The sequence below is a fragment of the Euprymna scolopes genome, chromosome 13 (assembly GCF_053919585.1).
Source record: "Euprymna scolopes isolate OS-2025 chromosome 13, ASM5391958v1, whole genome shotgun sequence".
Classification (NCBI taxonomy): domain Eukaryota; kingdom Metazoa; phylum Mollusca; class Cephalopoda; order Sepiida; family Sepiolidae; genus Euprymna; species Euprymna scolopes.
In genome coordinates this window covers 61,696,739-61,723,198 of record NC_136494.1, presented here as the reverse complement: position 1 = coordinate 61,723,198, position 26,460 = coordinate 61,696,739, and positions in this window count along the sequence as shown.

Below are 26,460 nucleotides of genomic sequence, written 5' to 3'. Positions count from 1 at the left end.
GGTAGGTAAGTATGAGGATCGAACCCGAACCGTTGAGGCAAAGTTGTAAATTAAAGTGTGATATAAAAGAGTGCGACGGTTTTAAGCGCGAGATGCTAACGGAAAAATGCTTGAATTTATTTAATTACTTGGATTTGGCAGGTGCATGTTTTAATGACTTAATGAGGTCAAGTTTGACTGCGGGATAGTATTTCATTTACTGCGGGAACGCTTTTTTAAATTTTTATTTTCCCAAGATGTTTGGTGGAGGGGAACCAGCTCCCCTTGTCCAAATTGAATAGCAATTGTTTAATGTATGGAAAATATTTCCACATTGATTAAAGTTGATTGCTTTCGGACATTTCCGGCGATCGAGACCGGAAAAATACCGCCAGACTGAGTGTCATTTTTATTATAGGAAAAGGCCTAATCGTCATGCGGCGAGGGAAAACTGTTGAATATTTATCTTCCTGAAGTCGAGCAAATTAAATAAACAGGCGAGCTCCATTGTTAACTCTGAGATATTACGATTTATATGTGATATAAAAAGCTTTAAGAAGTTGTGACCCGACTGACCGCTTCTTTGAAAAAAAGCTTTGTAGACATACAGAAAAAGCGAACACACATACACACATACATTTTTGCTTTTATATTTATAGACTAGCGGGGGTACCCGGCGTTGCCTAGGTGTTTGGAGGTGTGTGATGTTAAATGAAAAGAACCCGGAAGTCGTCGAGCGTTACGACGATGACAATGTAGGTGTGTTTGTTATAAGCGAAGTAAAAACAGAAAACAACGTTTTAATTAAGCGGGGGGGTGTAATCAAACATCGAAAAAAAATCAAAAAAATAACGTAAGGCAAACGAACGTTGAAAACAGACCCCGAACACGTAAAAAAAAAATGGCTTAAATAAGCCTGTTTCGATATTAAAATTTAAAAAATCGGTGGGTACCCGGGTGTTTTTGGGTGTGTGGTCGGGGGGTGGATAAGCGAAGTAAAAAAAAACAACAGAAAAACGAACATTACGGGAAAAATGGCTTAAATGACACTGGTTCAATATTTAAATTTAAAATAATTGAAAAAAAAAGACATCTCACACCACAATTCGAACCCAAAACGTTTAGATAATGAACCAACGCGCTAATCGACTGACCTAACGCGACGTACATGAAATGTGTTCAGTGTTTCAACTTTTTAAAGTACATCAGGTCATGACGCAGAACCGCTCGTCGTCACGAGAAGACCGTTTTCGTTGACCCCCCCCCCCTGTCGAAAATTGTCGATTTCCGGGTAAAAAAATGAACGCTTTTGGCCAACTTTTCGATATTTTCTGAGCGAAGGATGGCGCTTTGATATGATACCGAGTTTGTGAATTTTCGTCGTGTCTGTCGAAAGTTTTTAGCAGACACACAAACATACACACACATACATACATACATACATTTTCGCTATTATATATATATAGATTAATGTTTTATCTCCTCATTTTTTGTAATTTTTGGATATGTTAGTATTTTTGCCATAACAATTACCATTTGTTTTACGTAAAATTCAATATTTCGTTCACTCTAGTGAGGGGTACCCGGCGTTGCCTGGGTGTTTTGGGGGGGTTTAAAAAAGTGTAAGTATAAGGATCGAATCCGAACCGTTGAGGCAAAGTTGTGAAAAAAACGTGCGACGTTAACCATTGCCCCACCGCGACATGCTTACGGAAACACGGTTGAATTTATTTAATTAGTTGGATTTAGCAGGTGCTCGTTTTAATGAGTTAATGAGGTCAGTTTGACTGCGGGATTTCATTTACTGCTGAACGCTTTTTTTCCTCGCCCTCAAGATGTTATAGGAAAAAAACTAACCCACATGCGGCGAGCGACAAATATTGAATATTTATCTTCCCGAAATCGAGCAAATTAAATAGACAGGCGAGATTCGTTGTAAACTGTGAGATATTATGATTTGTATGTGATATAAAAGTTTTAAAAAGTTGTTAAGCGTGCTACCGCTTCTCTGAAAGAAGCCTTTTGTAGACACAAAGAAAAAGAGAACACACATATATACATACATACATACATTTTCGCTTTTATATTTATAGATGAAGGTTTAAAGAATATGCAAATTAGCTAGATCTTAGTGAGTGATAGATAGATATCTATGGGTCAACTTGGTCTATGTAGTTCATTACCTTTTACGCATTATATACAAGGAATTACTTCCGTCATAACAACAAATTGAAGAAAAAAACCCGACGAACTGGACTTACTCTGATGAGGTTATTTTCAGCAAAATATTGGACTTACAACAAAAAGTAAATAAAAATGGTTTCATCATTTTCCTGACATTTAAAGTTTTTTTTTAATTTATCTTTAAATATATTTTACACACTATTATAACACCGTGTCTTTTATTAGAGATATCAAGTTATTTGTATCTTATTTTAGCTTATAATATCTACGAATTTTCAAATGTTTAAATTATTGATACTAGCAATGGTGACTGAACCGTATTTTTATTATTATCGAAATATTTCAAATTGTCATTAAAAAAAGTCGATTCAAATCGATTAATCGTCTGCTATAGTTAAGGACTCATGTGTATTCAACGGGAAAAAAGCTTCACTTGCCTCCCCGCATTGGCTTAGTTTGCAGTACATCGTAGTCTATATTGCACTGTAGAGAAGCTAGTGTTACCTACAAATTATTTTATATATTACAAGTTGAACTTAAGTTTAAAATGGAAAAGTTAAATATTATGTTTTAATTATGCTCTAAAAATCATCTGACTTCAGTAAAAATGACTTCAATTTAAGTTTTAAATGAAAAATAGTCAAGTAACATCTTAAAAATGTGCTTTACGCGGACAAATTGATATGGAAGACACCCTGTTATATCAAGCAACTTACTGTTTATTGTATATGTTGGGTCTTTCTGCTTGTGCGGTAATAACACTTCTCAAATGTACTTGCTATGTTATGATTTATAAGATGTTAATTTTTATCATTCATTTGAGTGTTTCTGTTATAGATTAGCGCTATTTATAGAAGATATTGCGATTCAAAACCGATCCACTAACACTTCTATATACGTGAAGTACATTTGTGTATAATTACATAAAAATAGGCGCAGCCGTTGCGGAATCTATAAGGAACGAACTCAGATACACACAAAGTGGCTTTTTATATAATAGTAGAGAATGGGATAACGTTTGTTTTGTCTAGTGAATATGTTTTAAACCAGTTTTCTGTTCGTGTTTACGCACATACCTTACACGACATAAACGAACGCTATGTAAAACGACTCCCACCTAAGCTTACTCATCTATTAAGGCATGGGATTGAATCCTACTCAATATTTATTGTTAATTTGGCTTTATACTTTGTTTACCCTCAATTCTGATGAGTAAACGGAACGTTTGCTCAGTAGTATTGCCCACAACAATACTAGTATAAAACGTAACATTATACATGACATATTGTCGTATATAATGTCTAAGATTAAAAATTCTAACCCGTATATAAATTAGTAAGCTGTTTTTTTTCTTTTTACATGAGGAGGGGGGGTCACTGCATTTTTTTTTTTTACTAAGTGTTTTTTTTATTAATATAAGTGTTACATTGTTACTACATTTGAGAGACAAAAAAATGCAAATAAAAGAATCAGCTTAAAAAAAAATATGCGTCGAGTGTTTTATTTTTTATCTTTTATCTTGGGAATTTAAGAAAAAATCCGTTCCTAATGACAGAATAGTTTAATAACGGTTCAGTGGCATTTAAGAAAGACCGACGTATACAGATATTTAAGTTACTATATAATAAACAAATTGATTGCCTTTAATTTGCATATCACCACGAAGGTTTACTTCGACACAAGGTAAATTTATTTTGGGCGATATCCGTCTCCTCCCCTAATAAGACGCCACGCTGAATGGGGCAAAAATATCAATTTAATTTGAGAAGGGTTTAAGTTGAGTTTACTTTCGGCAGCCTCCAAAGTCTCGAGTTTCTTAATTTGTCTTCTAATCCTCATGTTCTATGAACGGCGTTTCTGTAAAGGGGGGGGGGTTGTCGCGTTGAAATCCATCCGTTTCACACACTTACCGTTGGTTAGTTCATTTTAAAATTACTTGGATTCCTGCTTTGTCCGGATCAATTTCGCTCTCTATTTTTTAATTGTGTCAGTCCTGTAAATATCTCTTTGTCTCACTGAGACCACACTACATACTGAATTTTCAATTATTTATTTGAAAAGAAATATAAACGAAATAGCATGAACACCCGGCGTTACCTGAATTAAATTGAATGATGATCAACGTATGTTTCACACCCCTATATTTTTATTTCCACCGAAAGTGGAAAAATCGGTTAATTTTTAATAAAATCCATTGATTACCTGATCCAGTTGAAAACCTATACAACCTTTTTCTTTACATTGCACTGTAAAGAACCTGCTGTTGATTTTATAAAGTTATTTTTTGTATATAATAGTTTGAATTTAAGTTTAAAATGTAAATGTGAAGTATCATGCTTCAATTATGCTCTAAAAAGAAACATTCATTTCAAATGCGCATCTTTCACATCAAAGCACATACTGTTGATTTTATATGTCGGGCTTTTCGGTTTTTGTAGTAATAAATCTTTTCGAATGCATTTTTAGTGTGAGGTGATAAGTTTGGTCAAAAATCGACTATTCCTTCTTTTATCGAATTATTTCGATTACCGATATTTATCGAAGACATTCCGTACAAGACCTATCCAATAACACTGCTAGACACATAAAGTTCCTTAGTGTGAAATTTCATAAAAAATGACCCAGCAGTTTTTGAATCAATAGGGAGCAACCTCACACACACACGCACACACGCACGCACACACACACACACAGTTCATTCAATATAATAGCAAAGATTTGTAAAAAAAAAAAAAAAAAAGCTTAGGTGCAATTTTATCGAAAATTTTGTGCTCGGTGGTCATTTTCTGCCTTTCCACTCTTAAAAGTACATATTTTGACTGATATATTTTATTTTTCCACCATTTGTTCGTTTGATAATACTACAATTACTTTATTTCCAAAACTACTTAAAATTGTTTTATTGCAGTTTACTTTTTAAAATATTAGATACTATTAGAACATGTATATAGAACATATAATATATGTATATTAGAATATGTGTATTGGAATATATTAGGACATGTGAGTGAAGATACACTATACTACACTTTGATCTTTGTCTGAGAAAGTAATTTTTTCTAAACAAATGGTTCTAATATCGATCGAAAAACGTGCACTTACTGATACGCGCGCACTTGATAGTAAAGAAAACTAATCATCATGAGAATAATGAATGAAAGCGTCTGCGTACTTACTCATCTAACTAAGCGATGAGTAACAGAGATGCAGCCGCACTAACAGCTGCACATACAACTGAAACCTTCAATGTCAGTTTTCTCTGTTCATTTTCACGCTTATAATTTGTGGGAACCACAATACGCTATCTAAACGCGAATCTTTTATTAATATATACACAATCAAAAATCACACTTTTTCAAATACTATTACTCGGGTCTTTTAACTGTTACTTACCTCCCTCTCACGCTCTTTCTCTTTCTCTCACACTATTTAACAATCTACCCATTTTATCGCTGTGTCATTCTGTCTATCTATCTATGTACTTCTCTTCTTTCCTGTCGCCTTATTCTCTCCCTTTCTTTTTCGTTTAAAAATAACAGCTCTACTACAACTACAGTGTCGACAAGTCTTTGATGGCGGGCGAAAAAAATAGTCTCAGTGTATGCGTTTGATTTGGTTTGTCTTTGGTACAGAGTATTACCCCTTTCGGGATTGGTTTATGGTTTTCCTAAAAATTAATTACGTCTTCTGTATGAGGCATGCCTGTACTTGTTCGGCGTGTCTATTTACTGGGGGTTATTTCTTTCCAAAACGGTGTTCCTCTAAAAGAATATTCATCGACTGATTTGCCTTGTCAGATGTAAGGCACATCATTCTCTTAAAAGGGAATTTAAATTCGAAACACAATACATATTCAAAATAATGTATGCACGTGATTGGTTCGTCGGTTTTACAACATATAAATTTAAGAAGCAGTTACCTCCTGCAACTTTGATGGATTTTTCCAAAAGTAAGATGATTGATATAACAACCATAAAATTTACAACAAATGTCGTTTTTCAGTTTTGATATTCACTATCATTAATTAAGTATAAGCACACACACTTTACGTCTCCTTCCTCTCTTACTCTCTTTTATTTAATACAAAAATAAAACTGTCAGTCCCACCCAATGTGTTCAGGTTGACAAACCTGCAATCATCATCATCATGATCGAAACAATATCATGAAGGCATATATTAATTGTGCGTGTGTTAGCGGGCGTATATCTGTATATGATAAAGTTGTTCGTGCGTTGTAGATGTTTTCATTTTTTTTATTCTTAATCCGGGTGAGTCGACTCTTTCTATTTGTCGAATTATTATTCGCATCTATCATTCCAATATCATGCTGTGAAGACTAACTTAGCGACTAGAAACAAACTGAAGAAAACACAGAAGCAGTGGCGGGATAATATATATATATATATATATATATATATATATATATATATATATATATATATATATTATAAGTTGACAAGAAAATTGTTGCGGAATTTTTAACACTGATTTCAAATAATTTTATTGCTGAATAAGTTTTCGTTACAACACTTTTATTTTATACGTCATTTTCAAGGGCGATTTTCGCTCTATATTACTATTTCAATTACATTTTAAAACAGTTATGACTTCTTGGTGAAATATAACATCTTGCACAATTGTCTTAAATTATTTCAAGCTAGATTTAAAAGTTGCTAAAACAGTTCAGGATATCAACGAAGCTTTTAGCCCAGTAACCACTATTGAACACAATAGTGGTTTAAAGAATTTTTTAGCAGCGACGAGTAATGAAAATTATGAGCTTAGTGGTCGGCCATCGGATGTTGACAACGAACAATTAAAAGCCTTAGTCCAACGAACACCTATTTGAGAAATTGCTTCTGAATTTAATGTGAAATTTAAGACCGTTTTCAACAACTTGAGATACATTTTAAAATTCAGAAAACGATAAATGGGTTCCCCACGAATTCAGCGGCAAGCAAAAAAAAACAAACAAAAAAAAACAGCGTAATGAAGTATCGTCTGCCGTCCTCTTACGCAACAAAAATGACCCGTTCCTTACTGGAGTTGTGAATAGCGATACGATACCTGGCGACGCAAAACTCAGTGATTAGACGACGAAGTTACACGACACTTTCTGATACCAAGTCTGCACCAAAATGAAGCTACCCTGACTGTTTGGTCGTCTGCGACCGATCATATCCATCACAGCTTTTTAAAGCTATTACAACACTGAAGTACTGCGAACTAATAGACAAAATGCATCAGAAACTTTGACACCACCAACTTTTAGTCAACAAAAAATGCCAAATTCTCCTTCACACCAATGCCAAGGAACAAATTGGGCTAAAAAAAACTGTCTCACCCACTATTCTCTCCAGACCTGTTACCTACTGACTAGCATTTTTTCAAGAATCTATTCAACTGTCTGAATGAGAAATGGTTAAAAAACCTAAGCGACTTGAAAAACGTCTCCACATATTTCATCATATCCAGAACGCAAGTTAATCCAGATACTGTAATAAATACACTTGTATTACATGAAAAAAGATGTGGATTTTGATTGGACTTATTTCGATTAATGGGTTTTTCTTTGAGCCGAGATATGTTCATCTGAATTTAAATCGCAGGGATTTCTTGTCAACCTTATATATATATATATATATATATATATATATATATATATATATATGTGTGTGTGTGTGTGTGTGTGTGTGTGTGTGTGTTTTACGGGTGAGAGCCATCCCAATGCTCCCCACTAACCTCATTATAGTTTTCAGGTAAATCGTCAGGTACACCCAAATCGCATCCGTGAGTAACAATATGGCTTTTTTCAGGTCAGCATTTCACTGTGACACACACATACAAACAAACACACACACACATACACACACACACACACATATATATATATATATATATATATATATATATATATATATATATATATCTGTATATATATATATAGCTATTTAATATAACTTAGTTTTATAAAAAAAGTGTAGAACCTGATAGACGTCATTTTGGAAAATTCATATATATATATATATATATATATATATAAATATATAAATATATATAAATATATATATATGTATATGTGTATATGTATATATATACATGTATATGTGTATATGTATATATATATAAATACGTGTATATGTGCATATGTATATATATATATGCATGTATATGTGTATATGTATATGCATATATAAATATATATATACATATATATATGTATATACACATATATATGTGAATATCTGTACATGTTTATTAATACATGTGTATATATATATATATATGTATGTGTGTGTGTGTGTGTGTGTGTGTGTATGTGTGTGTGTGTATGTAAGGGAACATACACTTTTATTTAGTCTAAGCATAGGAAGACTTTAGGTAAACTTGGCCAATTTGTATGAACACTTTTTTGCATATTTGCTTACATTTCATATTTTTCACTTACCTTTATCACGCGTATTATTGCATATAGAAATTATTCATCTATCAATTTATATATGTATATATATATATTTATATATATACATGTATATATACATATATATGCATATATATACATATATATATACAAATATACATATAAACATAAATATATAGATTTACATAATATATATATAATATATGTATATACATATACATACATATGAATACACACACACACAAACACACAAACAGACACACACACATATATATATATATATATATATATATATATATATATATATATATATATATATATATATACATATATTTTTTCATTGTATTTTCACCCTTTACAAGGCACAGTGCCACTTTTATGTGGAGGTCTACTATCTGGTGTATAATTGCAGGAATACCATGCAGTTAGTTTAGCAGCAAGATGAGTGTTTGCATTGTACTTGAATTTTTTCCTGTCAGTATTGTGGGGAAATGTAACTCAGGAGTGAATACCAAATTCTTAGTTTCGGGAGAAATATATTAGAGTAGAAGGCTATCTGGCATATGTGTAAGGGTGGCATTTTTCTGCTTGTCAGTTTTTTCGTGAGTACAATGTCTCGCATTTCCTCGGAGCATCTACCGTTAAAATACTTTTAAAACGGGAGGAGGATTACCATATTTCGCCGATAAAAATACGCTAGAGCCTATCAGAGAGTTCAAGATCAATAAGAAATAAGAGATTAGCAGCAGATGTACCACTCATATATGACAACAATATCCATATATGTGCGGCTGGTGACCTTGTAGAGGTACACAATAATTTCAGTCCAAGTAACTTCCTTGCACGGTAGTACAGAACCCATCTTCCTTGCAACAGTCAAGGTAATCTGTTCCATGATGTATCTGTTCCAACTCATGTTTCCTGTCAATATATATATATATATGTATATATATATATATATATATATATATATATATATATATATATATATATATATATATATGTGTGGGGGGTGTTGTGTATATACATATATATATATATATATATATATATGTGTGTATATATATATATATATAGGGAGAGAGAGAAGGAGAGAAAGAGAGAGAGAGAAAGAAATACATTTTTTATACGTAGTGAATATTAAATAAAAAATTAATCAAACTAAAAACGTTTTTGTATAAAAAGATGTGCTTTTATCCAGAAATTAATTACGAACATTTATAATTTAAATTCTTGCTAGGCATATTGTCCAGGCAGCGCCCTTATATGACGTGATTAATCGCCTAGTGTTCACATACTATAGGCATTAAATTACACTTCATTAGAGATAGAAACCATTGAATTTTGTCTTCAAATTTAACTATTGTGTTTAATATATCAGTATCGACACACGACTTTTCATATACACAGAAAAAATATTAAATAATGTTAAATTGCACGAATGCGATTGCCTGATTACCGCTCTGTTTTGTTAATTCTTTCGTTGATCAAATAGTATAAATTCTTTCGTCTAAGATTTATAGCATGGGGTGCAATATATATATATATATATATATATATATATATATATATATATATATATATATATATATATATACATATATATATATTTATATAAATACATATATATATACATATAAATATATATATATAAATATGCATAAATATATATATATATATATATTATATATATATAATATAAAGCTGAAAGTATGTGTGTCTGTCTGGTCACGAAGAGGCTCCTATATGGCTGACTATTATAGAAAACTGATCACATATAATGATAGAAGATGTATCAAGACACAGGAATTGGGATGTTTGATCTGGTATAATGATGATTCATTAATATTCTGTGGTCTGCGTACGCGACTGGTCCACAAAGTATGGAAATAAAAAAAATTAAAAAAACAACGCTTGCAAGTGTTTTTTATATAGATGTACATAATAATACTTTGATAAGTATGCTTTAACTTAAATAGGGATCGTATAATGAAAGTGTGGGTCTGCGTTCGCGACTGGCTTCCATGGAATGAAAAGAAGCACAAACTTTTATAAAGACTTTTCATATATATCTGCGTAAGTATACTTTGATAATTATGTGTCAGTTTGAAGAAATATGGTATAATAAAATTTTGGGATGTTCGTTTGCGCCTGACCTCAATAGAATGGAAATATGTCACAAAGTTTAACAAGGTTTTTAATATAGATCCACAGAATATTGTGATAAGTGTTTCAGTGTGAACATGTATGGTATAATAAATTATGGGGTTTATTTATTTTATTTTTACTTTCATCATATTATGCATTGGTTTTGATACCCCCAAATTTGAAGCTATCTCGTGACAACCCTTCCTTTTCATAAAATATCTTACTTTCATAAATTCATAATCCCTTTCTGTAGGTCCTGGATATGACCTGAAACTATACCCAGTGGTGAGGCCCCAGCTTGTGGGCTTTGGGGAGTGTTGAGCCACCCTTTAATTACCGTTGCTCCAAGGTCCACTCTGACCCGGAGTGGTAGTACCTGTTATGGTTCCAACTATCGGTTAAATAGAAACCGACTTGAAAACAACAAATATATTCTATTAATTTTTTTTTCTCCAAAATCTTTGGATTCGGCATTAAATAACTCGAAAAGAGTTGATATGCCGTAAAACAAAAACAACCAACCAACCCTTTCTGTAGGCTTTTTCTGAACCCAGTAAAAGACGGGTACTTTCGCTAGTATATATATATATATATATATATATATACATATATATATATGCATATATATGTATAAATATATATATATATGAATATATATATATATATATATATATATATATATATATAAATCTGCATAAATATATATCTATAATATAAAGCTGAACGTGTGTGTGTGTGTCTGGTCACGAATAGGCTCTTATATGGTTGACTATTATAGAAAACTGATTACATATAATGATCGAAGATGTATCGAGACACAGGAATTTCATCATATTTTGCTTTGGTTTTGATACCCCCAAATTCGAAGCTATCTCGTTACAACCCTTCCTTTTCATAACCTATCATACTTCCATAAATCAGAGTCAATTTTCTGTAGACTGTTTTTGAACCCAGTGAACGACGGGTACTTATGCTAGTATTATATATATATATATATATATATATATATATATATATATATATATATATATATATATATATATATATATATATACGATTAACACCGGTCGACAGATCTGAACCCGGCAACAGACAGATACGCACACACACACGCACACACACATACACACACACTCACACACACATAGTAATTTAAAAGACGTCTTATTTTTATCTAACTGAAATGCAATGTGATGATAATTCAGAATATTACATATATCGTTTCATTTAATTATTTATACACAGTTGGATTTTATATCACGAATAAGTGGAAGGAAATAAACGAAATGCATTTTGTAAGAATATATATGAAATATTTTAGCGAAATTAGTCTCGCGTGATTTAGAAAACAAATGTTATGATCATGCGAGGGTAGTTATCTCGGAAAGCGTACAAAAAAAAAAAGAAACAGTTACAGAGAACCGTTGCTGTATTCGAACCAGTTATCCCAGGCTTTGAGGAGAACTCGGAGATTAATGCCCTGTTAACTCTTACATAGTATAATTGCAATGGATCGGGTGTCATTGTTTTCATATGGGTTTTACCAATAACGAGGGCAATTATTCTCATCGGTACAGAAGCACTCATAACTCGTACACGACTGACTGGTTTACAAGCATGTTAAGAAGCCGATTTTAATTGATTTTTCATAACTAATTTAAATATTTAGGTTAAGTTTCTAACATTCGTAAAAATTGGTGAGTCACTAAGAAGGAAGATGTTACGAAATATGTATGTAATTAAACTGATATTATGCGAGACTAAGAGAAACGTATTGTGTGTTCTACGCTGTACCGTTTACTTTTTAGATATGTAATCAATAATTATGTTATTTTGTTATTAGAGAATAACTGAAGCATGTCAGTAACACCCGTATTTACTATAATGGATTGAGTGTTGGGTAAAGCGGTGACTCGGAAAGATCAATAAGAAAAAAACTTGGTCACGAATATGGTTCGAAAAAGGTATTTGTATTTACAACAAGACATAATATATTATAAAAAAAAATTGTACTACTTAGTGCTAATTTGACTTGCTAGTGGTAGCAGTATTTACCGCTCCGCCACCGCATGGAAAACTGACACGAGGTTGAGACGTATAAGAACTCCGCTTTTGTAAAAATCATTCTGAGTAAATCCGGCGGCATTCAGAGGTGAGGGCGCCGCAGACAACAAGCAATAAATTTGCTCCTCCCAAAAGCCGGGCTACAAGACCTAATAGATTATACCTCCTAGATCTACACAGAAGATTGGCCTCGGTCTGATATCTAAAAGCTCACTAAAAATGTTTCGGTTTTGCGTACACTTGTTTTCGAATATAAGTTTAAAATTACTAAGATCTTTTTGATACATTGACGCATATATATATATATATATATATATATATATATATATATATATATATATATATATATATATAAATTTTCATGTATTTTTAATTTGTGTAATGAGTTGTAAAAAGGTTTAATAATTTCAGACATCTATGAATACATTAGCGCGAAGATGATGATCACAAATCGGCAATCATTTTTGTTTTCAAAATATGTCGACAGGAGTATACACATCATATATATATATATATATATATATATATAGAGATAGAGAGAGAGTGTTGCTAATGTTTATGAAGGTCGGGGGTAATATATAAAATCCGTGATGAAAAAAAATTCAAATAGTCTTAGAAATAGCAGTTTTTCTTTACTTTTCTAGATCTCAGTATTGAAAAATAGAAATACGCCCATCAAAATCTAATTTATTTCTATTCTATCATGGTTTATTCATAAATACTTCGGAATTATATATTACAATCTTACCTAAAACTCTAAAATTCTGGCTAGTAAACACACACACGTAATATCATACATATCTATCTATTTATCAAGCAATCTATCTATCTATCTATCTATCTATCTATATATATATATATATATATATATATATATATATATATATATATATATGCGTGTGTGTGTGTGTGTATTTATACCAGTTATTCGTTCTTTGCGATTTCAGTAGAATGTATAACATATTGATCCGATATATAACAAATTGACTACGAATAATACGTCATACGAGGGGCGTGCAATAAGTAATGCCCCTGACCCATTCTAATAGTAGTAGAGCAACGAAACTTGGCAGTTATTAGTCTTTCTCTACATAGGAAGCAGTCAGAGTTATGCATTTCTCCCATCGTTAGATGCAGCTCTGGAGACCGTTTTTGTAGAACCCCACCCCCAAGCTGTTCCTCCAATCACGACGTGACTTCAGAAATCAAGGCTGCATCATCTGGGAAACGCTTTCTTTTCAAAAACAACTTCATGGCTCGTAAGAGGTAAAAATCAGAGGGTACAAGATCAGGAGAGTTGGGAGGATGGGGAAGGATTTCATAACGACACGCCCGTGCTTTGGATCTGGCGACATGCGAATTGTGGACAGAAACGTTGTCCTGCAGGAGGAGGACACCTTTGCTGATCTTGACCCGTCTCTTGATTTTGATAGCTTCCCTTAATTTCTTCAAAACTGAAGCATAATAGGCTCCTGTAATTGTGTTACCCGTTGCCAGGAGATCTGTCATCACTACTCCGTCCTGGTCCCAGAAGACTGTGAGCATGACCATGCCAGCGGAGGGCTGCATCCTTGCCTTCTTTGGAGGTGCTGAGTCCAAGTGCTTCCATTGCATTGTCTCTGGATCATAGTGATGGACCAAGGTTTCATCCTGTGTAATCAGTCTTTTGAAAAAGTTTGAATTATCTTCTTGGCCCATCTCCAAATTCATCCTCCAGCACTCGACGAGTTCTCGCTTCTGTAATGGTGTGAATAACCTGGGAATCCATCTGGCAGACACCTTATGCATATGCAAATAGTCATGAATGATAGTCTCCACAGACCCTGTATTAATCTTAACATCTTGGGCTATTTGGCGAATAGTAATGCGCCGATCTTCTAAAATGGCAGCCTACACTTGACGGACAGATGCCTCATCAATGGCAGAGGGGAGCGACAAGATCGGGGAACTGTTTCCACAGACTTCCGGCCTTATTTGAATTCACGATGCCAGTGTTTTACAAGATCATGTGATGGAGCATTATCACCATAATTTCTTTCATTTAATCAAAAGTATCCTGTTGTGTGCGTCCTTTCAAATACAAACACCGGTTCACTGCTCAACATTCAACAGGCTCCATTTCACGCCTGGCTCAGTTAAAACACCTGTAAAACAGAAACCACAATTAGTTTAGGGCTGTAATTTGCCATGAAACCCGTAGAGATATAAATCATTGCACATGCAAAATTTCAGCTAGATCAGACAACTGGTAGTGGATCAGGGGCATTACTTATTGCACACACCTCGTACCTACGTAAAACACACACACCTAGATATATATTAATATATAAACGGCTATTGATCTGTATGTCTGTTGTTCTGTATCTGTCTCCTCCAAAGTTTAAAGTCGCAGAGTGGCGCTAGGTATTTCAAATGATTGTACTTTTTTTACAGGCGGTTCTTTTATAGGTCTTTAGCCGTGTAAATTATTTTTCAAGGAGTAAAAAATGGATCAAAATTGATAAAAAAACATTATACATATTGTACATTCATCTTAGTTTATTTTTAATTTTAAATCACGTTGGTGCAATCATAATGTCACCAGCTTTGGATGCTGCAGCTTCAGTTTTGGTTCTAACCGATGGCACGTAAATACTCCTTTTTACTTTTGAAATCACGACTCTATAATATGTGTGTGTGATGGTACGATTAAATTGTCGCCGAAATGCAAAAACACTACAGCTTTATTTGTAAAGTTTCATTGAAATATCGATTCAGTTTACTTGATTTGGGAGAAAAGCTGCCATTTAGTCAATGTAACCTCCTTCAGTCTCAACCACCGCCTCGATACGGCTCAGGAACTGAGAGCTTGAAATTTCCACAAGCGCCGGCAGTAGCTCGGCGAATACCCGAAAAATAGTGGCGATAAGGCCTGATTTGATGTTGTGGGAGGTCATGTTGGTGGCGTTCTCGATGAATGACCAAACGAAGTAATCTAGCGGGCTCAGCTCGGGGAGGAGAGGGCCAGTGAGAGAAAAGTACAAATTTGCAGCACTCATTCTGAAGCCAAACATGTGTCTTTTTAAACTTCCTTGCCGGTGCTAAGTCCTGTTGACACATCCAGGGTCTGCAGTCGTCCACCCGATTGCATTAGAGGATCAGCACACATTCATATCATCGACATACACTTTTATGTCAACTTTCGAACCGACTTTGAAGATAGGAGGTGGCGTGATGTGGCCCTCACTTGAAACTACCCCATAGACATTGACCGGATCTTTGTTTTCCCAACCCTGGGCGCGTCCCTATTATTCGTGGAAATCTAACAATGCATGTTGACGGTGCTGGTAATAGTCCGGTTGTCATAACTTGGATCGATAGAAAGCGTGAGTTGTATAGCGGCGCATCTCCGATCTCGCTTGTTGAAAATTGAATCACTTGCTGGCATGATCGAAGGTTCCTATTGCTCTTGTGGACTGTATACAACTGGCTAACGAGCATACTGCCTGCAGCATATAAAAAACGTTTTCATAAAACGGAAATGAAATCGTGTCATCCTCTTCAGGGCGTTGATTTTACCATACCAACTTCTCTCTCTCTCTCTCTCTCTCTCTCTCTCTCTCTATATATATATATATATATATATATATATATATATATATATATATATTTCAAATTTAAGATATTCAACTATGTAATATTTGTTTATATGAATATAAATATTATATATATATATATATATATATATATATATATATATATATACATATATATGACGTTTCTGAATTTTTGAGATGAGGATTGGTTATATGGACTACTGTTCTCATCTTGAATGAGATTGTCACATCGTTTCGGTCGATGTAACCTCCGACCTTCTTGACCTGTATCTTGTCGAACTCGGGAATGTTTTTGTCGAACTCGGGAGTTTGGATAGAATTTTGAGCGGAATCCTTCATTTACTTCAGGGGGTGGCGTGCTATTGTTTCGTCAGTCTAAGTAATTTGCAAAATAGACAGAATCTATAACACTCGGTAGAAGAAACATCACTTACAGACTGAAATTACAAACAACCTTACCCAATTCCTGGAGAGTATATCTCAGATCGATGAAAAAAAAACTTGCATCAGAGAATACCTGGAAATAATCTATAAAAAAGAATTTAAGTAGGTTAAGTCTCGCCAAATAAAATAAGTGGAAAATTTAAAAGCTAAGAACGTAAGACTCTGGGTCCACCATTCACCAATAAGAGCCATTGTCAACCAAAGAAAACATAAGCTAACTCCCCCTGAGGAATCAATGCTAAACGAAGCTCTCAACTTCGCCACAACCATAAAACGGATTCCATACTTAGATATGATAGCTCCAATAAAGAATTCAGTCTTGAATAAATTCAAAGCGCAAGAAGGTGAACTAAGGTTTAAAGTGAGAAAGTACTCGAGAATTCAAAGCCTCCAAAACCGAACCTCTCAAAGGAAGAAATATTGGCTATCAGGTCCCTGCGCGGTGACAGTGATATCATAATACTACCAGCTGACAAAGGCAATGCTACAGTGGTAATGGGTAGAGCAGAATATTCCAATAAATTGGCAGATTTAACAGAATCTGGTGGCTACTGTAAAATGAAAAAGAATCCGACTCTGAAAACAGAAAGGACGCTGTCACAGATCCTCAGTAAGAACAAGGATCTGATACCACCTGCAAAATACAGAAAGCTGGTACAACATTATAGCAAGTGGGTCAGCATGTCATCCATTGAGCCGATTTCTGGTAGATCTAATCAAACCAACAAAAAATATATTCAAATTTATTTACAAAATATGTTTTACTTATGTTGCATACTGAGTGTTATTTTAGAAGATACCAAATATGTGAGTATGTTACGTTGTTCTTATTTAGATGACGACTTATATATTTATTGTTGTTTATGTTAGTAAGGGTCTTAGTGTGTTCATGTGTTTAGTGTTCATGTTGTTGAGAGATGGAGACATTGTGGGATATACAGACAGGGTACATATAAAGAGAGGAAATTTATGTATACATAAGAGACAGACAGGGTACATATAAAGAGAGGAGCACCAAGCCTTCAATGAGAGGAGACTTATGGATATCTTGATAGATAGACCGAGAGTGTATTTGACATTTACGTTTGACAGTTGTACATATAATATAAACACGTTACCTTTTTCGTTGCAATGATGAACACAGAAGACGGCAGTTATAACAACACATGATGATACGTTTATTTCTTCTTATACCGGTTGGACATGATTTTGTATTTCAGGGATTCAAAGTTGTTACATGGTTATCTCTAACCCCTCTCGCTTCCAAAGGGAGCCTTGACTCTTACAGAGAATCGGTCGGATCTCCTCTGCTTCTCTTATCTCACTGATCTGATTCCCCCTAACTAACTTCGAACTCTTTCCAATATTGAGAAATCACATGTATGTCTGGTCAACGTGACCACAACTCACGTGTTTCCAACATGCGCGATTTGCACGTTTTGAAATCATTTCTGACAACCAGGAAATTTCCCATTCTCTTTGTTGTTTTGCAAAGGAATTTTACCTACTTGTCTTATTTTGTAACCCATATATTTATTATGCATTCTTTCTAAGAATGTGAATAGTTCCCAGCCAAATGTGTATTTATTAAATATTTTAACAGAATCAACAATTTACTGGACATTCCATTTATAATAAAATTCTGTGTTTATTTTAACTCATGATTGGAATTCTCAACTACAAATCTAGCTTCGCTTGTCTATCCTATGTAATATTTACATTTAACTAATTCCCTATTTTTTACTTACATGTAACACCTATCAAACGTTGTTTACTATCATCTGGACAAAGTTTACATGCATCTCAAAACTTTAAAAACTAAATTATTTAAACATATAAATACATATTTCCGCAAACGTTGACGCATAGTTAATTCGACTAACATATGCCAAGATTAAATTTTTATTTTGATTATTAAGTATCTACATTTACTTACTAAAAATATAATCGAATTTGGTCGAAAGTCCAAATACCCTAAATATCAAGTTTCAAGTCAAACTTTTTCAAGATATTTTGGAAGATATTATTCCGTACACACACAGACCAGGTATATTTCAAACATTTTCCGTATAGACACTTTTATTGAACGTGCATATATGAAACTTTCGAATAATTTCCTTCAGTTGCAATTCACTGATTTTACTCTCCTAACACCTTCTGGTAAGGCCTATTGAAGCCCTGTTGTGTCAGCGTGTTAATGACACTCGTAACAGCCTCTTTGATCTCATTAATTGTCTCATACCGACAGCCTTTAAGATTATTCCTGAACCTAGGGAATTACCAACACTCACATTGAGTAAGGTCTTGACTATTGTGAGGGTGGTGATCTGTCTTGATGACAATCTTAGTAAAATAGTCTGTCGCAAAGAGGAATTTGTAAACTGGTGCGTTGTCCTGGCGGAAATGCCACTGATACGATGTGACCTGCTGCCCTGTTCCGATTTAATCACTTCTTGAACTCCCTTTAAACGTCAATATAGTATTATTTATTAACAATGGGAGCCCAGTACATGTAGAGCATGCGTGTGCTGCCAAAAAAAAAAAGAGATCACCATAAATTTCTCGATGCATTTGCTCGATCGGGTTTTCTTCTGTCTAGAAGAGCCAGCATGCTTAAACTGACAACACTGTCTCTTGGTTTCTGGGCCATAGCAGTAGATCTTATCATCGAAGAGCAACAAGAACTGCGGGGTCTGAATTGATTAGCTCCACCATTTCCTGTCATAACAACGTATTTCTTACTGATTTTCTCTAAGCACCTTTTGAGCAAACTTCGTGCAAATCTTCCGCATCTTAAGTTCTTCGCGAATAATAGTGTGTTTATAGTTCCACACTAACGTCTAACTGTGCATCTATTTACTCTATAGACACACAACGGTTTTTATCCATTAATTCTTTATTCAGCTAATCAACTCCATTTGTCTGACTATGTTATACGTCGCAGATCTCTCATCATTCCAGACAAAATCCATGCCTTTCTTGAATCTCGTATGTCTCTCCAAATCTGATGCACGATGGTCAAAAAAGCAGCCTGAATCATTCCGCACGTTTATGTGACAGATATTCCAATTTTAAAACAGAATTTTATATTAGTTCTTCTAACGTGACATACGTCCAGATTGCATTTTTAAATTTACCAGCTGTGACAATCAGGTTTTAGTAGTGTGCATTTCAATTTGTGTTGTAGATGTTTATTTGAACCTGGAATTATAAAAATTGGTTAGTCATAATATCAAAACGTATATCAATACCACATTGAATTTTCAAAAGTCTATAACAATTTTAAATTCCCATACAAAATAGTTTGGGAATTCATTGAATGTCCATTGTATGTATGTATATAGGTATATATAGGGAGATATAAATAGAAAAATAGGTAGATAGATAGCGTTTCTTGTAAATATGGTGAATGTTTAAGCGACAGCTGTTTTTTCTTTAATTAAATATTCGGCGTCTGTCGGTTATTAAAATTTCAGCTTAGTTTGGCAACTCATGATAAAGAGACTGGCACGTTTGTCAAATGTGTAAGCTTATTCTATTTAAATTTATTAATGATTAATTTACATTTGATGAAAACAGGCCACCTCCATCGTGCAATTTAAACATATTGACGTATTTTATTTTTGGAACATGTAAAGTCTCACGTTTACGTTGATATAGCAGACACAATAGAGAGAAAAAAATCCGGCACTTTTTTGGTGAATATTACATGATATAAAGTGTATTTTTTGGTGAATATTACATGATATAAAGTGTATTTTTGTGAAAATTGCACATCTCGAGTACTCGATATATGCGTGATTGAGGCATATATCTGAAATTGTATTTAACTTATAGATTCTAAAAACTATTCGTTGAATATAGCCACATATTACAAGTTAGAAAAGCATTTCATCCAAGGTATGAAAATTGTTAAACAAAATGTTTTTACTATAGGCTTTAAAAATAAAGGTACAAGATTCAATTTGAAATGTATTTATCTTCAAAGTGCACTTTTATAAATTTTACAAGGTAAGGTATAAAAATGTAATTTAAATTGAATCAAAAATTACCTTGATTTATGTTGTTTATGCATATTGCTGGATACTCTGCAGATGTCTACTTTTCTTAAGAAAAATACTACGAAAATCCAACTAAAGAACTAGTAATAATAATAATAATAATAATAATAATAATAATAAAAAGAAGAAGAAGAAGAAGAAAAAGAAGAAGAAGAAAAAAAGAACAAGAACAAGAACATCTATGTATATAATAATCTGCTTGGTCGTTGATTAGTAAATTCGTTTGTTATGCTATGCTATGAAAAAGATCAGATGCAATTTTTAAGGACACCTGAGGAAGAAGACATAATCGTAGAATTGACTTCATAAAGGCAAAGCTGGACCGGAACATGAGAGTGACCTCTCTTTGGTGTAGCCTTGCATCTAAATATCTATAAATAATATATGACCATTGTTGTTATTGTATGAGAAATGAACTCGTCATAATTTCGACGTGCAGTATTTCTTCACAGAAAAAATAGTTAGTAAAATGCTATATAAAAATAAGAAACAAAGAGAAAAACATTGTCTACGAAGAAGTGATAAACGGAACTAATAAAGTAAAACTTGTATCTTACAATGTGATTCTATTATTTGTATAGAACTACGAGCACAGTATTACTTTCTGAACATTAGTTAATACTTATTGACATAAATCCCATTTCCGGTCAGTCCTATACTAAAATTACAATGAGTACTATTTTCATAGCAACGTTAATAAATTCATATATGATGAGTGTTAATTTTTTTGCTCCAAAATAACAAAGATTCTGCACTATCCAGAAAAATATCAGCTTTATCACATGCACTTGGCCCTAAGATACAAGATCAATTGTAGATTTTAATTAAAGAGTTATTTTGTGAAATGAACTGGATTTGTACTTGGCCACTCATGTTTTAGTCGCTAACCATTAAGCCATTGTCACGCCCTAATATATTTGGATGACCTTATCTACTTGCAAAGAAATGAACAAGAAACGGCAATAAAGAAAAACAAATCTTTAACCAGGATATTGAACTGGCATTAAGAATAAGAAAATGTACACAGCTTAAGTTGAAGAATGAAAAAAATCGAAATGAAAGAAGGCATAAGCTTTCTTAAACGAGAGCTGATGAAAGCATGATGGGGAAGAAATATCACGATTCCTGAAAGTGGACACCATCAAATCGGTAGAGATTAAAAAATAATGAAATATATAAGAGAAAAGAACGAGAAGACTAAAATATAAACTAGATTAAAAGAATATACAGTTGGATTTAATGCGTCGTAGAATACATTATGCTCGTCATAAACTGGAAAAAAATATACAACTTAAAATTATATATTGAAAATTATAAAGCCCATATGATATAAATACTAGCGCAGAGATAACAACAAAGTCAGTAAAACTGATTACCGCCACCTTTTTTTTACATGGGGGTCACCACTTATCAAGGCCCGAAGGCCACTCAGGGATAACACATGCAAATGTTAACAACGTAGAAAGCAGAGAGTGGAAATACAAAATGGTGACTTATAACATGGGAAGGGGGAGTAGGTACATGGATTTTATAGGACAGATCAATGAAACATCACTCGAATAAACATGAGCATAACTATGTAAATGGCAGATGAGAGGAGAAAACTTATGAAATTACCATAGTATGATTTTATATAAATTTTATTTTACCTTTACTAAATGAATTGTCATTCCATTTCAATGAAGGATAAGGTGCGTAAACGAAAAAGGGATTGATTACATATATGAAAACTCACAGTAAGTAAATACTCTGGTAACAAAACAAGACCAAGCAACTCGAAAAAAATACATCGAAGCCACGATAGACAAGATCTAGGAAGGCAATAAATGTAGCATATGTGGACAAAGAGACGAAATATAATAAACGAAAGATGCAAGCCAGTCAGTAGAAATATGGAAAAGGGTATTTCAGTGTGAACTGTAAACATGACTGCTTTTGAAACACAGACAAATAGTATACACCAAATGTGAGTCCCACAGAGAAAACCACATAATGTAAAATGCAGAGGCGATGATTCCAGCCAGCAAAAGCAGCACCAAAGTAAACAATAAAAAAAGCAATTGAACACGACCATATCACAAAAAGAAAGCTGGTAGAAATTGGAAAAATGGGAATTAAATGAATTGATGCCAAATAAAATCACAACTGCAGGTTTCTTGAAAGATAATTACTCTACGTAACAAACGGATAGTGGTCGTCGATATTGAGGCAATCCAAGGCGTCGCTTTCCTTACTAAGTGCACCGTGACAAAAGGAAAAACGTTCACCTTTTCCCATGATTCCAACGCTTACACTTGATATCCCACCTTGTGCAACTATGTGTTTAAACAAAAGAAATATCAACTTCCAGTTTTTTTCAGTTTTTGATTGTGATTCGACCGAGAATGAAACCATAGTTTTTCAAACACGTTGAGAACAAAAACTATTTTGCAGAATGGACCGGCTAACGCCGCTGAAGCACAACTATAAATGAAATACAGAAAAAAAGTATTAAACGATCTTAATGGGAGTGGATTTGACAAGATTGATAAAGAATAATTCGATAATTTGCACCGTTATGCCACCGACATAAACAAACAGAAAACGCACAATATGCATAGTAAAAGTTAGGATGAGAGAGAGAAGAGAGAGAGAGAGAAAGAGAGAAAAAGAGAGAGATAAAGGAGCAAGAGATAGCTAGACTTCCAGTGAAACGTCACAGAGAGCACTGGAATACCAGAACGTTTTATTAAAATTCTAGAAAAAGTCACCGGTCATTTTCAGACAAAGATCGATCTACAGCTGTGATAGAAGATGCAATTCGTTTACCATCGGCAGAACTGAAACTTTACGGTAACTTGTTTTCATTTAAATCCAAGGGAACATAACCGGCGTTGCTAAGCAGCGAATATTGACTATGATAGCTTGGTAGCATACCAATGTTTGTATACTACTACTACTACTACTACTACTACTACTACTACTACTACTACAACATAATCTGGACACTCAAAAACGGCTACCGATGTAAAAAACAGAAGAACACCACATAAAATCATGGAAACTGAAACAATATAATTGTAAGATACCGTCCTCTGTGTGTGTGTATCTCCATAAAATGGCGCCACACCAAATGAGTGAGGAGGATCCAGAAGGATGGAAAGTCCGAGGAGAAAAAGCACTACTCAGACCGCCAATGGTTGACTTCACAGTGTACTGTGGCCTTAAAGAGATTTATTGTCACCCAAATTCCATCGAAGACTATTGGCCGTTGCCAACGAAGAATCAATGGTAATCGACTGTTGCAATAACGCACATTCTTTTGCAAAGTTTTTGGAAAGAGGTGGAGAGTACAGGACATTTGAGGAGACTTGTTGTCACTCAGACGCCAGAGAGTACTTCAAGTTTTTCTCAAAGAGCAATCTTTGATGATGGCTTCTGTAACTACTTCTAGTGAGTAAATTATAATACAGACACATCTAAAGAACAAGATAATAAAATGTAATCACAGAGAAAACCGGGGCAAGATCGTACCAATAATTAAAAACAGAGATCTCAAGATAAAACTTCGAATGCGGAAACCAATCTATATAAGCCACGGCCGCTATCTAGTCACACCTATGTTAAAATAGATATAGAGGATAAACATTGAAAAGAAAAAAAAACGCACAAGTCCACGGGAATTAAAATCTCAAAATGCCGATAAACTGTCCTCTATTCAAACCTCAAACAGCCGGCACAATAAAAAAAATAAACGCACATTTATTGGAACCAGCAACGGGTGGTACTACACACAATAAGCGTTAACGGTCAAGGATGGAAACTCTGCACACTGTGGAGGTCTGGATGGCGTTCTCGCCCAAGTGTTTCCATCCTTGACCGTTAACGCTTATTTTGTGTAGTACCAGCCGTGGCTGGTTCCATTAAATGTGCGTTTTTTGTTGTGCCGGCTGTTTGATGTTTGGATAGAGGACAGTATAACTCTGAAGACTTAATGTAACTTAACTCTCATAGAGGATGATAGTCGCTGCGAAGAAAAATCAATGGTAAACCGTTGTTTTAATAAGACAAAATAGATTGCGCAGGTTACGAAAAAGGTGAGGAGCGCTGAAAATTTAGGTGACCTGTTATCTCTCAGATTAAAGGGAACACCGTATGTTATGATTAGTAAGCAATCACTGATAATGACGCATACGAAAACTCCCAGTAAGTAAATAATAAAATGTTTTAAATCTGTAGATCCGTTGAGCCTTGTTGTCACTTGGACGAGACAGCGCTCTTCTATGTCGCTCGTATTGATAATCGAACTAATAACGTGCGTCCGTCTTATAGTGAGAAAAATGGTGCGTCCGAAACTTGCTCCTTCTTTTTCTCTTTCTTCTTTTTCTTCTTGTATGTATCGCTACGTCGACGATGGTTGCTACGACGTAGTAGTAGCAACACTGCTGTATTAAAGACAGCAAACGCATACAACAACGACGACTGCGGTGCTGGTTAAGTGCGATTTACCAGAGTGGCCAGCTGCACGGTTCTTATACATATAGATACAAATACATATACATATATATATATATATATATATATATATATATATATATATATATATATACATATACATATAAATACACAGATATGCATGTTTATACCACAGTGGCAGCGCTGAAGATTCTTCCAGTTTAGTGCTCCGAATCATTACTATCAATATTGCTTTTGTTATTATTACTACGATCATTATTTACTGGGCAAGGTGCGTGACGCGCACTGAGGGGAGGTGGCGATACACTGAGTGTGTGGTGCGTTCTTGTTTCTGCTGCTGCTGTTGTTGTGGCGTTGGTGGCGGTGCATGGACGTGAGTGTGTGTGCGTGTGTTTTTTTTGCAAAAGAGAAGGTGCTACCCTTGGGTTGTTGCTTTGGATACCACGGCTTCGGCGCACATGTGTGCTTATACTAACTAACCACTTTTTGGAGTTTCGCCGGCCCTATACAATTATGACTGCTAAACTTACATTGGCTATCATCTTTTACGTTGCGGTATGGAATATACAGTACACTATAGGTAAGAAAACTACCCGCTTTATTTTTTTATTTATTATTATTATTTTTTTTACTCCTTCCGTATTGTCCTTTATCCACGATCTTTTTTTTTTATTTTGTGTTAAGATGTATACAGAGAAAGTGACACTTCTAATAACAATACGAAAAAGAAAAAACACCTTACATTAAAATAAGAGTTTTAATAATTCCTTTTTTGTTACAATTTTATTATTATATTTTGGTCATTCATTAGTCAATTCTGCATATTCTCTGTTATTAGGCAATGATAATTTTGACCCTTGACCACTTGTGGTAAGTCTAAAAAAGTAGCAGCTGGGAATTAAAACCATAAACTCACTCGAGATAGATAGACAAATAATAGTATACATATATATTCATTCTCTCTCTCTTTCTCTCTCTCTCTCCCTGTCTCTTTCCCTTTATTTGCCACTCTCTTTGAATATATATATATATATATATATATATATATATATATATATGTGTGTGTGTGTGTGTGTGTGTGTATATGTGTGTGTGTCTGTGTCTGTG